This window comes from Rhinolophus sinicus, chromosome 16, assembly GCF_057876585.1.
Source record: "Rhinolophus sinicus isolate RSI-liver-muscle chromosome 16, RSI-T2T, whole genome shotgun sequence".
NCBI classification, from domain to species: domain Eukaryota; kingdom Metazoa; phylum Chordata; class Mammalia; order Chiroptera; family Rhinolophidae; genus Rhinolophus; species Rhinolophus sinicus.
This window is the reverse complement of record NC_142516.1, coordinates 23,950,911-23,965,937: the sequence shown is the minus strand read 5'-3', so window position 1 is coordinate 23,965,937 and position 15,027 is coordinate 23,950,911. Positions and strand designations below refer to the sequence as shown.

At 37.9% G+C, this 15,027-nt stretch overlaps 1 long non-coding RNA gene across 1 annotated transcript in view; it reads left to right on the top strand.

The window, feature by feature from the left end:
- Positions 1 to 2,346: 2,346 nt before the first annotated feature.
- LOC141571356 (uncharacterized) overlaps positions 2,347 to 15,027 on the top strand; it is a 226,196-nt gene continuing 213,515 nt past the window's right edge. Inside the window, exon 1 of the long non-coding RNA XR_012496115.2 lies at positions 2,347 to 2,391. This is a non-coding gene — a long non-coding RNA (uncharacterized LOC141571356). The remainder of the gene's footprint in view (positions 2,392 to 15,027) is intronic.

Genomic DNA, 15,027 nt, shown 5'->3' with positions numbered 1-15,027 from the left:
GAGAAATTTTTCCTTTGAGGAATTAGTTGTTTTCTCTTTTTCTATATGAAAGTTCAAAAAATATGCGTCTTCTTTCCCATCCTCATCTCCTCCTCCTCCTCCTCCTCATCTCCTCATCTTCTTCATCTTCATCTTTTTTCTCCTGCTTCTCCTCCTTTTTCATACTACAGCTACTAGAAATTTTGCAACCAAAAATATTTGTAGCTAATTCTAATGCAGTGTCCTGGGTATTGTCATGTTTACTTCCTCCTTTTTTTCCAGGACTCTATTTAAGTCCACAGCCCTGGAACCAGACTGACGTGATTTGAAGCCTGGTCTCCCCACCTAGCCCCTTGGAGCCTGTTTCCTCGTTGTAACATGGGAGTAACCTCTCTCCTCCCTGGTCCACTGTGAAGAGTAGATAATCAAAGAGCTAGGCAACATACCTTGATCACTAAATCCTTATTCCCTCTTTCTTTATTGTTAATTATCTCAAAGCATTTTTTGGGGAAAGGAATAGGATTTAAATGAGTATTAAAAATACCCGATTGTGGAGGGCACTCCGGTTGTTGGGCGCCGAACCAAACGTGTGTTGTGTGTTTGGGGGATGGGAACAATTATGAAAACCATGCTACCTACCTTCAAAGTACTTCCAGGCTTGCAGTGGAGAGAGCGAGGTGACTTTTTTATGAAGTACTACTAGGAGGAGTTGTGGTTTTTTTTTTTGTTTTGTTTTGTTTTTTTCCCCTATGGTCCAGAGAACCTGAAGTATACAAAGGTTCCCTGGCTACCCTTTGGCATTGTCAGGTAGTTGTAAGCTTTTGGATCTCAGCGGTGATTTGTCCTCCTACTTCTGCTTGCAACTTATGGAGCTTAGCAGGAAACTCACCCTCTGCCAGACCAACTTTGGAAACAGAAGACTTGTCTCTGTTAGGGAACATGGATGTGGTGTGTGTGAAAGGCAGAGAGGATAAAAGGGAGTTATCTCATTTGATACTGATAACACAGGACTGGTCTTCAGACCACGCTGTGAATATGGGCCACTGGGGTAAATAATGACCACGTGGACAAACATGTGTGTGATATGTAAGGTGACGCTAAGGGAAGAAGCACAAAGGTACTCCCATGACTTGGGAGGGAGACACATACTAGTGCAGCCCCAAGAAAGCTCTCCATGACCACTTATTCCCATGCTATCACACACTTGCAGTGTTGGTTATTTTTTTCAGGTGTGAAAATATATAAACTTGTAAGTTAGAAATGGTATGTACCTTGTCTGCACTGCTGGACTTTCACACACTGCTGCTATTTGGTTTTATGCGTTTCTCTCCTCCAGTGAACTGTGAGTTCCCAGAGGGCACTGTCTATGCCCTATTCAAGTTTGAGTCCCAGACACCAGTACAGGGCCAGGGACATAGTAGGCGTTTAGTGAATGTTTGATAAAAATCCAAACTCTGCTCTCTTGGAGCTCACAGTCCAGTGCGTGAAGTAAACCAGTACATTTTAGACAACCTCTGTTTGGTGAAAGGCTAGTCTTGTCTTTTCTTTTCCTTTCCTTTCCTTTCCTTTCCTTTCCTTTCCTTTCCTTTCCTTTCCTTTCCTTTCCTTTCCTTTCCTTTCCTTTCCTTTCCTTTCCTTTCCTTTCCTTTCCTTTCCTTTCCTTTCCTTTCCTTTCCTTTCCTTTCCTTTCCTTTCCTTTCCTTTCCTTTCCTTTCCTTTCCTTTCCTTTCCTTTCCTTTCCTTTCCTTTCCTTTCCTTTCCTTTCCTTTCCTTTCCTTTCCTTTCCTTTCCTTTCCTTTCCTTTCCTTTCCTTTCCTTTCCTTTCCTTCTTTTCTTTTCTAATTTTATTGGGGAATATTGGGGAACAGTGTGTTTCTCCAGGGCCCATCAGTTCCAAGTTGTTGTCCTTCAATCTGGTTGTAGAGGGCGCTGCTCAGCTCCAAGTCCAGTCACCATTTTCAATCTATAGTTACAGGGGGCGCAGCCCACTATCACTTGTAGGAATTGAACTGGCAACCTTGTTGTTTAGAGCTCACACTCTAACCAACTAAGCTATCCAGCTACCCGTCCAGAAGCTCAGCGGCAGCTTGTTGTTTTCAATCTAGTTGTGGAGGGCACAGGTCACTGGTCCATGTGGGAATCGAACCGACAACCCTGTTGTTCAGAGCTTGCACTCTAACCAACTGAGCCATCCAGCTGCCCCGGCTAGTGTTTTCTTTTTTAAAAATTTCCAATCTCTTATAGGCTGACATATTGAAAAAAATAAATACAAAACACAACTTCTAATTCTTTTATTAGCTTCTCCAGACATAAACTTCTGTCAAGTTACTAAACAAGTTTCAGAGTACTTTTTCTTTTTCTCATTGCAGATTGGTCACAGTTTGCAGACGGACAGCAATCCGCAGACCACAGGTACCACTGAAATTTTTTATACAAATGCATATAGAATGTGCAGATGTTGTTAAAATGCTATTGAGTAAAAGAAGGAGTGGGAGAGAGAAGGATGGAGCTGGAGGGTGGTGGTGCTGCTTTGCTAAAGGAAGTCAGAGGGGTTTCTCTGACACGTGGTTTGAGCAGAGAAGGGGATGAACTGAGAGAGAGCCTTCCAGATATCAAAGGGAGAGTCTCAGGGAAAGGAAAGCATCTGAGCAAAGACTCAGAGGCAGGATTTGTGCTATGTTGTAGGAGTAGGGGACATGGGAGAAGTGGGTCAGATTAGCATGGCCTAACAGATCATTAAAGAACGTTGGATTTTATTCCAAGTCTTTGGAAGGTTTTGAGCAAAGTGGTGGCATAAATTATAAACATGACCATACCTGCCACTCCTTGGGGAATAGGTTACAGGCGGGAAAATTAGGAGGTCTTGTAATAATCTACGGGACAAATGCTGGTGGTTCGGCCAGAGAGGTAGCAGTGCAGCTGGTGAGAAGTGGTTGGAGTAGGAATTGGCCTTGAAGGTAGAACAGACAGTCTAGGCTGATAGATTGGATGCAGACTCTGAGAAAAAGAGAGGAGTCAAGGTTGAGTCCAAGGATTTTGGTCAGAGCAAATGGCCAACTGGTGCTGCCCTTTTTGAGATTAGTCAGAGAATGGAACAGGTTTTGCAGTTTGTGCATGGGTGAGAATCAGCAATCATTCTGGCTATGTTATATTTAGGATGCTTATTTGACACACAAAGAAGATGCTGAATAGGCAGTTGGGTATATGAGATTGGAGTTCAAGAAAAAAGCTAAAACTGGAGGTGTAACATTGAAAGTCGGGAGTATCTTGATGGAATTCAGAGCCACGGGACTGAATGAGATCGTCTTGGAAGTGAGTGCAGGTAGAGAAGTAAGTAGGTCTGTTGCCTAAGTCCTTGGGCTCATCCACGTTTAAGAGATCTGGAAGATGAGGAAGAATCGATAGAAAAGAAAGAGAAGGATAAGATCATAAACTGACTGCTGCAACTTACTCAACAAGTAGTTAAGTCTTAGCCTCATGTTCAGTGTGCTCTTAAGCAATATTTTGGAAAGCTTTCCATGCCTATGTGAAGTGGTTAATATTTTAGGGAAAAAAATGTTTTCATGCTTAAAGGATAAACTCTCAACTGGGTTTCACACCCAGCTATCCAGAATCATATGCCCTTGAGGATTACCAGCTAACTAAATGGCTGCTTTCAAATTTTACCTTTAGTCACATTGTTTGTGGGAAACGAGTAAACTCGTCATATCTCCTCTAGTTGGAACCGGCAAAAATTTTGTAAAGTAAATAAATAGAGACCTCTTTTTAAACTAAAACACTGAAAGTTTCATAGAAAAATATCAAATAGATAGAAAGATATGAATATTTTATGGAAAGTCTAATTTTGGCGAGAAAATGTCAAAAAAGCCCCGCGTTACAACGCGATTTGGCGGGAAAATGCCCGCTTACAAAGTGTTAAAAGACATGCTGCAGTATACAAAAATACTTACCTATAGACTATTTCCCTTGAGCTTTACAGCAACTCTCCTAGGTAAGTAGATCCTTGTTTACAATCTTCATTTTATTGATAGACAAACTAAGAAAGCAGATGATGAGACTAGTCAATGATGAACTTGAGTCAAGGTCCTAAGCTTTCTTCCCATGTGCCCAGGGCTTTTTCTTCAACATTTCCCTCCCTCCCACAGAAATGATACCGTACTCTGTGGCCACTGGGGAGTAAATAGCCTTCAGGCTCAATCAGGATCTTTAGTGTTGCTTCTTTTGGGGAAAAAATATATTTCGGTTTCTAAGCAATTGACTTTAAACAGTTGGAATCTAGCTTGGTGGTAAGTTAGAGATGGTCTCTATTTCCCTGTGTTTCCACAGCACCTCGCTTTCCAAAGAGCTGTTTGTGATGAACATGTTAATTCGTTTCTCTTCCAGCCTGGTTCTCCTTCCAGTATCCCCCCTTTTCAGTCACGGGAATCACCAATGCTAGAAACATCTGTCATTAAAGGCTATACCTTCTTATTTATCGCCAGCATCTTATGAGTTACCAAATGCAGCCTATTCTACCACTTAAAACCCTCTGAGTGCCCACTCTTCTATGCCAGTGCCCTCGTTTCAGCCCTCTCCATCTCTCACCTACACTACTGCAGCAATCTTCTCACTGGCCTCTCTGCCACCTGGCTTCCTGCCTCTAATCTACTTTCCACAATCCAGCCAAAGGGCTTTCTAAATGAAAATCTAGTCCTATTAAAAACTGACCTTGTTGAAAAGGCTCTAGTGCTTCCAATTGCTCTTGGGATAACATCCAAGCTCTTTAGAATGGCACATTAGGACCTTGGGAATCTGCATATGGAATACAAACATGTAAAAATGTGCAGTCCCATCTTTAATGAACTCACAGTTTGATTAGGGAGTCCATGCATACCCAAGTAATTCTGATGATTATGAAAAAAATCTTCTCAAAGTTATGTGAAAATATCAACTAATAACTGTAATAAAGTGTAATATTTGAAATACTCCTATTATCACGTAAGGTGTAGCACTGCAAGAGAGAACGTAGGCCTGTTAAGAGAGCATTCTCTGAAGTCATCTTTTTTTTTAATTTACCCACCCTGTGAAGCAAAATTTAACAGCTATTGTCTGGCAGGTTCCTTACCAATGCAGACATATGCATACCTCACACAATACCTAGATGGGTTTTTTTCATTTGGGACTTAGAGAAAGTCCCAAGGACTTGTGGAAAATGTCTTCTTGTAGAGAATTATGTATGTTTTACTACACAGCCTACTCCGGTATAAATCTGAATAGTGTTTGTGGGGCGCTGATATTCATCCCCAGTTCTCCTTTATGAAAGGTCTCTAAGCCAATGGGGCAAAAAAAATGTGTCTTTGCAGCCCGCATTGTTCCAGTTCTGCTTTTCCTCTACTGCATGTCATCTGGACTTAGATGCCCTGCTCTCATTTCAGGGTCCTTAACTACATATTTTCAACGTTCTTAAATTTTGCTTGTGTATGTGTTTGAAGTAAGTCTTTATGTTTTTTTTTTTTTTTTTTTATCAATTTATTTTTGTGTTTCTGTTCTTCATATTTTATAAGTTCCTCACCCAGGGTCTCCATGAATGATTATGGTGCTATAATACTGCATTGTGTGCTTTAAACCACTACACATGATGAAGTAAATTCCTCTTTAGGCTATGAGCTAAAAAAGGAATCCCCATGTACAATACACATGACATTACCTGTGTGACACATTGCATTTCTTCAGGACAGCAGTAGCTCAGGGGAATTAATCCTTAATCTAGCATCTCCCATTGTCTATTCCTTAAAACACAAGTGCTGAGAAATAACTGGGGAAGAAATCCTATAATCAAATACACCTGGAAAATTCTATATATTATATCTGATCTAAGGGATATAGAACATCTTAGAGGTATGAATATATGAAACAGTAAAGAAACATGTTTAACCCGATGTTTCCCAAATTTCCCTGACCACAGACCTCTTCTTGTCTTGTACCCATTAGCAATTGTTAGAAAAATGATGGTCTCCTCACTTTGGGTTAAATGCTAGTAAGCGCTTGTCATGTTGTATTGTAATTTATTTTTTTGGACATTGAATTAAAGGTTTTCAAAATTACAGAAAAATTCAAAGCAATGCGCAGCAAAAGCATATATCCCCACCATCTAGAGTCTACAATTAATGTTTTACTATGTCTGCTTTAGCTACTATTATTTATTTCTATTCTCCCACTAGCCTAGGGCGCCTTCATGATAATTAATCTAATTTATCTTTATTTCAGCAGGACTTAGCTGAGTACCAGCCACACAGTTGCTAACCAATAGATGTTTGTCCAAATAATGAATGAATGAATGAATGAACGAACGAATGAATATATTTTTTTTAATTTTATTTTATTAAATTTATTGGGGTGACAATTGTTAGTAAAATTACATAGATTTCAGGTGTACAATTCTGTATTACATCATCTATAAATCCCATTGTGTGTTCATCACCCAGAGTCAGTTCTCCTTCCATCACCATATATTCGATCCCCCTTACCCTCATCTCCCACCCCCCACCCCCCACCCCCGTTACCCTCTGGCAACCACTAAACTATTGTCTGTGTCTATGAGTTTCTGTTTCTCGAATGAATATTTTTATAACCTCAGACATCTTTAGAGCACATCACAGAGGCTGAGCTTCAAGGGAGATGGAAGACTAGACAGAGCTGTTCCACAGCCTCTCTAAGTCAGAACAAATATTAACTTAGATAAGGCATAGATGCTGAGATAGGCCTTCTCTTGGGAAAGAGGTGGAAGCCTGCAACCTTTTCCCTGTGAGCTAAGGAGCAGCCTGTGCACCTCTCTTCTCATCTCTGTATGTACAATTCCTTTAGAGAGGAGGCAGTTTTTGTCAGGTCCAGTGAGCTGGGATGAATGAACTCAGGTGGACTGACTGTCAAGTCTTGCCCACATGTTGGATTCTCCTCCCTTCATAGGTTTCATGCTCTTGTGAGATCTTGGTGTCTTCTTAATTTCCAAAGACTTTTCATTTCCACTTTGATTTTATCAGCCCTCATCTCTCATTCCTGGAAACTTGATCCTTGGTTTGTCTCACTATCCACTTGCTTCATTTGTAACTGCAGATGGAAAACAGTTATTTAATACGTCTTTTGTCCTTTTATCCCCTAGTGTCTGATTACCTACCAGGTTCTAAGGAAGCAACTGCCCTTCTCCTTTTATTTCTTTTCTGGTCCCGTATCAACAGAATCTTTACTTTTCTCAGTTTTTAAATTTGCTTCACTTTCTCTTCCAATGAACTCCTTTTTAACTCTCTAAGATTCTTTATCTTGACATGTGTTCTTCTCTTTTCTATTTCTTCTATTTGATTCTTCCCCCAGTCCCTTGGATTTTCTTTCTTTGATAGAAAAGAAGCCAGTGCTGTAAGTGCAGAAGAAATGAGGTCGAGGGTTATAACCATATGAATAAAGAATGAGCTCCAGGAATCAGGCTAAGGCCTCCCATTTACTTTTTCAAACATAGTTTCCACTGCTTCCAAACATGTCCTGGGGTTCCCACAGCTCCCTATTTGACATGTCAGTTCCTTTGTTTGGAGATGGCTTCTGATTCACTGTGTTTTGTTCCTGTCAAAATATGACTCTTGCTTAAAAATTCCATTAAAAATCCTCCCTCCAATGTGAAGGCTTCGTTGATATCCCATCAGTGTATGTTCTCATGCCTTTCTCTCTGAACATCTCTAATACTTAGTTCTGAGGTATTAATAGAATACTGCCCAGCAATAAAATGAAAAAAAAAAAAAAAGAACTGATGCACCCAACAACATGGAATGAACCTCAAAAATGTTTGACACGTATTTGTAATGGGGCTATCATTATCAGAATTGATATTAATGTTTTTCTGACTTCATAAAAAATAATTTGGAAGTGTTTTTTTTTTTTTACTCAGTTTAAAGAATATTTAGGATATATATGTTTTAAAGGTTTGGTGGAACTCACCTGAGAAACTTAAATTGATCCTCTCTGGGGGATAAAGGGTGAGTAGTTCTTTGACAACTTGGTCTATGTTTCATATGGTAATTTATTTGTGTTGATTTTCTAGCATTTCTTAGGTACATTTGTAGTTAGTTGTCTTATATTAATTTTCTCAGACAGATGGGCCATTTTAACTTTTGGATTCAAATATTATTTTCTTTCTGGAAATTTTATTGAAATATATCTTGAACTTTTTTTTTCTTGTGTTTTGTTCTCTTCTTTAGAAGCACTGATCGTATGTATGAAAGATCTCCTTAGTTTAGTCTTCATTAACATAATTTGTCTAAACTATTTTAATGAATTTCTTGTTTCCATTTAATTTTGTTTACTTTTTCCAATCTTGTCTTCTTTAGTCTTTACTATGTTTTCATAAGATTCTATTTGTGTGTGTGTGTGTGTGTGTGTGTGTGTGTGTGTGTGCGCACTGCTTACAATGTGATCTTCATTGCTTTTATGCCTTTCCTTTTTCCTTTTTTTCTTAGCTCTGACCTGTTATATTGTACTTTCTTCTGTTATTTCACCACATATTACACTGATGGGATATCAAGGAAGACTTCACATTGGAGGGAGGATTTTTAATGGACTTTTTAAGCAAGAGTCATATTACATATGTGGTGAAATGAGATTTTAAGCTCTTGTATATGTGATACAAGCTCTTGTATCTCTACTTTGGGTTCTTTGATTTTTTTTTTAATGTTCTTTGGTTTATTGCAGTAAGTTTTGTCATGATTTTTCTCTGTTAACGTTTTCTAGTGAGTCATACATATATTCTTTTTAGTGTGTGTGTGTGTGAGGATGGCAAAAGCAGCTTTTATCATTTCTTTTTTCTTGAATCTTTGGTTCTTTTTGAATATTACTTATTTTTAAATGAAATAAAATTTTCAGTTCTTGGATTGCATGTGTAAGAACTTTATGGGAAAGGAAACAAGCTATATTGCAGACCAGCAGGAATCTACGTATTTCATAGGTAGAACTGAGAAGTGTCAAGTCTCCCTCTGCTGCTCTCACTTTATTCTTTCTCCTCTCTGGTGTGTGTGTGTGTGTGTGTGTGTGTGTGTGTGTGTGTTAGTTATTTAAGTCTTTTTACGTTTTCATTTCTTCAGTCTTTGACTTTTTGTTCTATTATGATTCATCAATAGGCTGTTTCATGCAAACATGTCATGTCAGTCTATTTCCTTGCTTATGTCCTGCTACTCTTTGTTGTCTGGGCATCTCCTTCATATTTCCCCCCCAAAGATATGATTATTGTTTTTTGCTTTTTGGAGTGCACCATCTGTTTTGGTGATTGTGCTTTCCTGACATGTTTAAGATCTGCTCCCGTGGGCCTTTTTTCTTGTACTAATCCCACATCTTGACATCTCTTAATAATATACGGTGCTTTGGGATTATAGATGTTTTTAAGTTTTGCCAAAAAAAGACTTGGAATTCTGTTGTTCATGTTTCTTATTGCTTTGGGAGTGATATCTGAAAGAAGAGGACATCTTAATACCAGAAATCTCTTTGTTTATTTTAGTAATTGAATCCTTAAATAGAGGTGCAAAATAGAGAATAATTGAGAAATTAAATGGAACAAATATTTAAAATAATTGCATTAATAAAAAGACAATAAAAAGAATAAAAGACTTAATGTTACCATCTGGATCCGTACATTGGTCTCTTTTGAAACTTAAGGAAAAGTTTTAAAAAAAAGAATGTAGGATACAACATTGGAATACTTAAACTTGAGTTATGTCTTTATTATTATCTTCGTCATCTTGGACAAGTGCCTTAATCAGCCTAAATCTCAGTTTCCTTATCTGTAAATGGGGATAACAATAGATTTTTTTACAGTCACCTGTCACTTAGCAGGCATTCAATAAATAGCCACTGTATTTGAATATAATATAGTACGCCTTCATTCCAAGTACCATAACATTTTTTTTTTTAAGTAACAATTTTTAAAGCATTGAAGACATCAAGAAGGCTAAATCTGCAGTATTATATATGAAGACAATGCGATCATGTTTTAAGAGGAATATGCCTGGGTCAACTTTTGATTTTTATAATGGACTGAATTCCTAAAAGTTCTCCAAGCCTGCAACTGTCCTTTTCTACATCAAACTCTGAATTTTCAAGCCATTTTTCAGTATAGTCTAATACAGGGGTGTCCAAACTGCGGCCCGCGGGCCAATTTCGGCCTGTGATCCATTTTTAATTGGCCCGCAGCAAATTCCAAAAGCATATTTAGTTTACTTAAATAAACCAGGTGAGGCAATACGTACTTCACCTAGAGTGAGTGGCCCAGCTGTTTGTGTATTTTACCGCATATGGCCCTTCGTGAAAACTGTTGAAAAAAGTTTGGACACCCCTGGTCTAATAGAAGAGTACCATTACCAAATATATTTGTCTTTGAATATTTGTGTTCAAAATGTACAATCATGAACCTTTTTTGTTCTAACCAGACAATTCTTTCATTCTTTTATAAAGGAAGTCCTTTACTTTTCTGTAGTCTATATTTATGAGAAATACATCTCACAGATAACAATTAATATTAACACAGTACTTTCATTTTGCCTATATTCTCATTTGCCCTCATTTAATTATAGAAATCTGGGTCATGAGGTAATGGATGTTTGGCAGAACAACTGATTCAGACATATGGATCACTCAAAAAAATCTAGATTTAAATTTTTCAGGGGTTCTATTCTAGAAACCAAAATTAATCAAATTCAGGTTTTCTGACTAAGATAGAGAGACACCTTCATGGAAAAACCCAATTTTCATATGTATTATATGATCTGATGTTACTCCTTGATAACAATATGGAGTTAGAGAGTTTCTAAAAGACCCACAAAAGAGTAGGAAAACTTAATAACATGCAAATGCTTATATTTGACACCATTAAAGTGACTTAACCTTACTTAGCCCTCCATTTCCTCATGTGTTTCAAAAGGATAACAATTCTTAACTCTGTTCAGTTCTTTGCAACACGCATTTATTGAAAGGCTACTATGGTCCAGACAATGGGATTAAAATGTTTTATAATCTGAAAATCAAATGAAGTTTACGTTTGAAATGTTCTGTGAGCTATAGAAAGTACATATAAATCTCAATGACTATTATTCTTACCTGCTGAGCTATTGGTTAACAAAGAAAATATTTTATTGCACTTTCTTTGGTAAAATCTCATGTATTTTATAGCGATTGTACTTTTCAGAGTATCTGAAAATGTTGGTTGGCATGCTGTTATCATTCAGTACACAAGTTCTTCAACTTACCCAATTTTCTATCCATTTCCAAGTAGTTCTGAGCATGGGGCCTCAATGACTACACTTCTGTTTATAACTTGATCTTCAAGGATATTGCTTCCAAGAATGACTGTAGGTACATAGCATGAAGGACATAGTTATTTGACGTTGTCCTGCCAGTTGACATTCATAAGCATGGCCAAGTGCTTTTAGAATGAGCCAACTGGTTTCTTGTTCCTTCAGGTACAATCTTGACTATCTGGAGAGATTTTTTTTTTTTTTTTTTTTTTACTACATTTGCTTGTTCTATTTTGATATTTAAGGATAGTGGTTTAGAACATTTTGTGATCAAAACTAGGAATTTCCAAATGGAAAGTTCTGTTAAGAGCTATTTGTACGTTTCTCATCAGAGTCTTCTACACTTTAAATGACTGTGTGTGTGTGTGTGTGTGTGTGTGTGTGTATTTATAATATGTAATTATAGCAGTATCTCATAGATTTGGGTTTGAATTAGTTGTAACACTAACTTCAACCTTGTATATCTATGCAATGGGTCTACTTATTATTGTCCTGCGTAGTGAGGATTAGGACTTCTGTATGTAAAATGTCTAATAGAGTATCGTAAACTAGGTATACAGTAATGTTGACTCCTTTTCCCAAAACTCTGAGGTGATAAATAGAACACTTATTTGGAATCAGAAGGTAGGATTCAGAAATCCAGAACATTAATTCAAAAAGATATATGCATCCCTGTGTTCACTGCAGCAATATTTACAATAGCCAAAATATGGAAACAATGGAAATGCCCATCAATAGATGAATGGATAAAGAAATTTTGGTACGTATGTACAATGAAATATTACTGTGCCATAGAAAAGAATGAAATCTCATCATTTGTGACAACATGGATGGACTTAGAAGGTATTATACTAAATGAAGTAAGTCAGACAGAAAGACAAATAGCATATGATATCACTTACACGTGGAACCTAAAGGACAAAGTAAATGAACAAAAAATAGAAACAGACCCATAGCTACAGGGAATGAACTGATGGTTACTAGGTGGGGGCGGGTTGCGGGGACTGGGTGAGAAAGGTGAAGGGATTAGGAAGTACAGATAGGTAGTCACAAAATAGTCACAGGGATGTGAAATACAGTATGGGGAATATAGCCAATAATGTTGTAAAAGTACGTATGGTGTCAGATGGGTACTAGATTTATTGGGGGGATACATTATAAATTACACAAATGTCTAATTACTATGCTGGACACCTGAAACTAATATAAAATAATATTGAATGTCAACTGTAAGTAAAATAATAGTCATGGGGATATATAGTACATCATAGGGAATATAGTAAATAATATTCTAATAACTACGTACACTGTCAGATGAATAATAGACTTATTGGGGTTATTACTTTGTGAGGTATATAAATGTCTAATCACTATGTTGTTCTGTACACGTGAAACTAATGAAAAAAAAAAGGGTGGGGAGAGATAGGGTTGAAATGCTGGCTATGCTGCTATGAGCTTTGTGACCTATGAAATGTTACTGAATCTCCTGGGGTATCTGTTTTCCCATTGTGAAATGGTGACATCATTCTTACCAGGCCTTCAGTGCTCTCACTAGGATCAAATGAGATAATGTCCTTAGTAAAGACGTATTTTGCTGTAAGATGTAGTGGGTTGTTAGTATTCGCTAATGAGAGTAATAGAGTCGAAAGAGCACTGGATTCGCTGTCAGGGAGTTCTGGCTTCACTTCCTCCTTGCTCTGTGGCACGCAATCTCTTAGAACTTTAGTTTTGTCAACTGTGAAACAGAATGAAAATGACTAGTAGGATTGTTCTGAAAATTAAATAACATGTGAGAAGGCACCTAGAAAGAGTTTGGCCCATAATAGGTTTTGAATATATGTGGGTTGATTTTAGCAGAATATATGGGGGATTTGTCTCCGAATAGAATTTGAAAAGGGACTTTTAAACTAGCAGTACTTCCAAATCTTTCTTGTTCTACCTGGTTCCCATATAACTTGCCAGGTGAAAATACTCCCACATGCTAGAAGTTGGTCTTCACGTTTTCTGGTAGGGTTAAGAACATCCATTAGAAAACAGAGCATAGAGGCTAGCTTGCATATAAATGTTTTAATGCCATCTCCTTGGAGACATCTGTAAACAGTTTTCTAGGCCCATGACCTTATTCCTGAAACTGAGCAAGAGATTCCACACACAAACATCTGGATTAGTATGAATTCAATTTTGATTTATATTTCTAGTACCTAGGACATGCCAATATGCTAATGTAGCTAAACATATTATGCACTTTTTTATTGAGTTTCCATATTTTCTCAGTTTCAGCTCTTTTGAGGCCCTTAAGTTCACAAGGCCAGAGAGGAGTTTCCAACTTCCTACTTCACAACTTTTAGACTTAACTAATAAGCTCTTGGAGCTAAGCTTCTATAGGAATAACTGGGAGTTTCCACTACACTCTGAGTCTAGACTCTATGAGAATGAAAGCACATATAAAAATATAAATCAGTGGTTCTCCAACTATATAGTTCCCATTAATGAGGAGATTCTGCTTCAGAGTCTGGGGCCCAAGAATCTTCATTTTAACAAACACCCAAGTGATTTTGATGAGAGCGTTGTGCAGGACATGTTTTGAGAAACCCTGACCTACATCCGTGCCTCCAACCTGAGAGCACCTTTAGTCAAAAGGCATGAGGTACATGAGCAGTTTTCAATACTGAAAACACCCAGTGGAGCTTGTGCTGAGACTTTCTGAGTTCAGCAAAATGACAAGTGTCTATGCTTTTTCTCTGGATTTCTGTTCGTCACGTTCATGGTAACACTGGTTTTCTGAGGCTACTCCACAGCCCTAGAGCAGCTCCAGGCCACTTGGCATGAGAAGGGATTCCCAGATTTAATAACAAGATGCCTTAAAAAGCTACTCAGTTTCTAAATCTGATGTCCGTGTGATAGATGCTACAGATTAGTTTCCTCAACTCCCACTTTCAATACCATTCTCTTATATTTTCCTGTACTATAGGGACTGAAAAGCTAAAATCTACAGTCTGAAATTACCATGCAGCTAAGATTTCGTAAACTGATACAATTGTGGGAGACTTAGAGATCAGGCTTTATCGCAGGAGCATTTGGTTTTTGTGGGACGTCTATTGTAGAAGTTCTACTTCCTGGTCCCATTTGTCGTGGCTGCTGAGCAGCAAGAGACAGCAGCAAGAGGGTATCTGCTACAGAAGTTCAGTAATGTGATTGGATATCTCTCCTGGCGGTATAATTCCGGGCTGGGTAGCATTCAGTCTTGGCCATCCAGTAAATTCTGTGAGCTATTTACTACCCTCTAATATAGATCTTTCTGCTTAACCAGATATAATAGCTTCTGTTGTCTGCAACTGCGCTGCATTTAGGTTAGCTATGCTTGACGCATGTGAGTTTAAATCTGAAGTATTTCCTCCACCTACCTGCACAGACTCGTCTTCTCTCCCCTTCCTTGATGCAAGAATCAACCCTGAGGTCCTTCTGGAGTCTACAGTCCACCTCCTTTAATGTGTGACATGATCCCAGCCCTGTCATGCTGATATCTTAGTTTATTTATCTGAACTTGGATTTAAAAGATTGCTGACTTTCCTAAGCATACATTGTAAGGGTATAGTCTGCACTTTTCTAGACGTTTTTTTGTTTGTTTGTTTATTTGTTTTTAGTCTATACCTTTTGTTAAGAAACGAGGATTTTCTTTCCTCATTTTCCTTACTTATCCCTGGGAAATGAGCCCCTATAAAAGAGAGATAATTTTAGATTATGG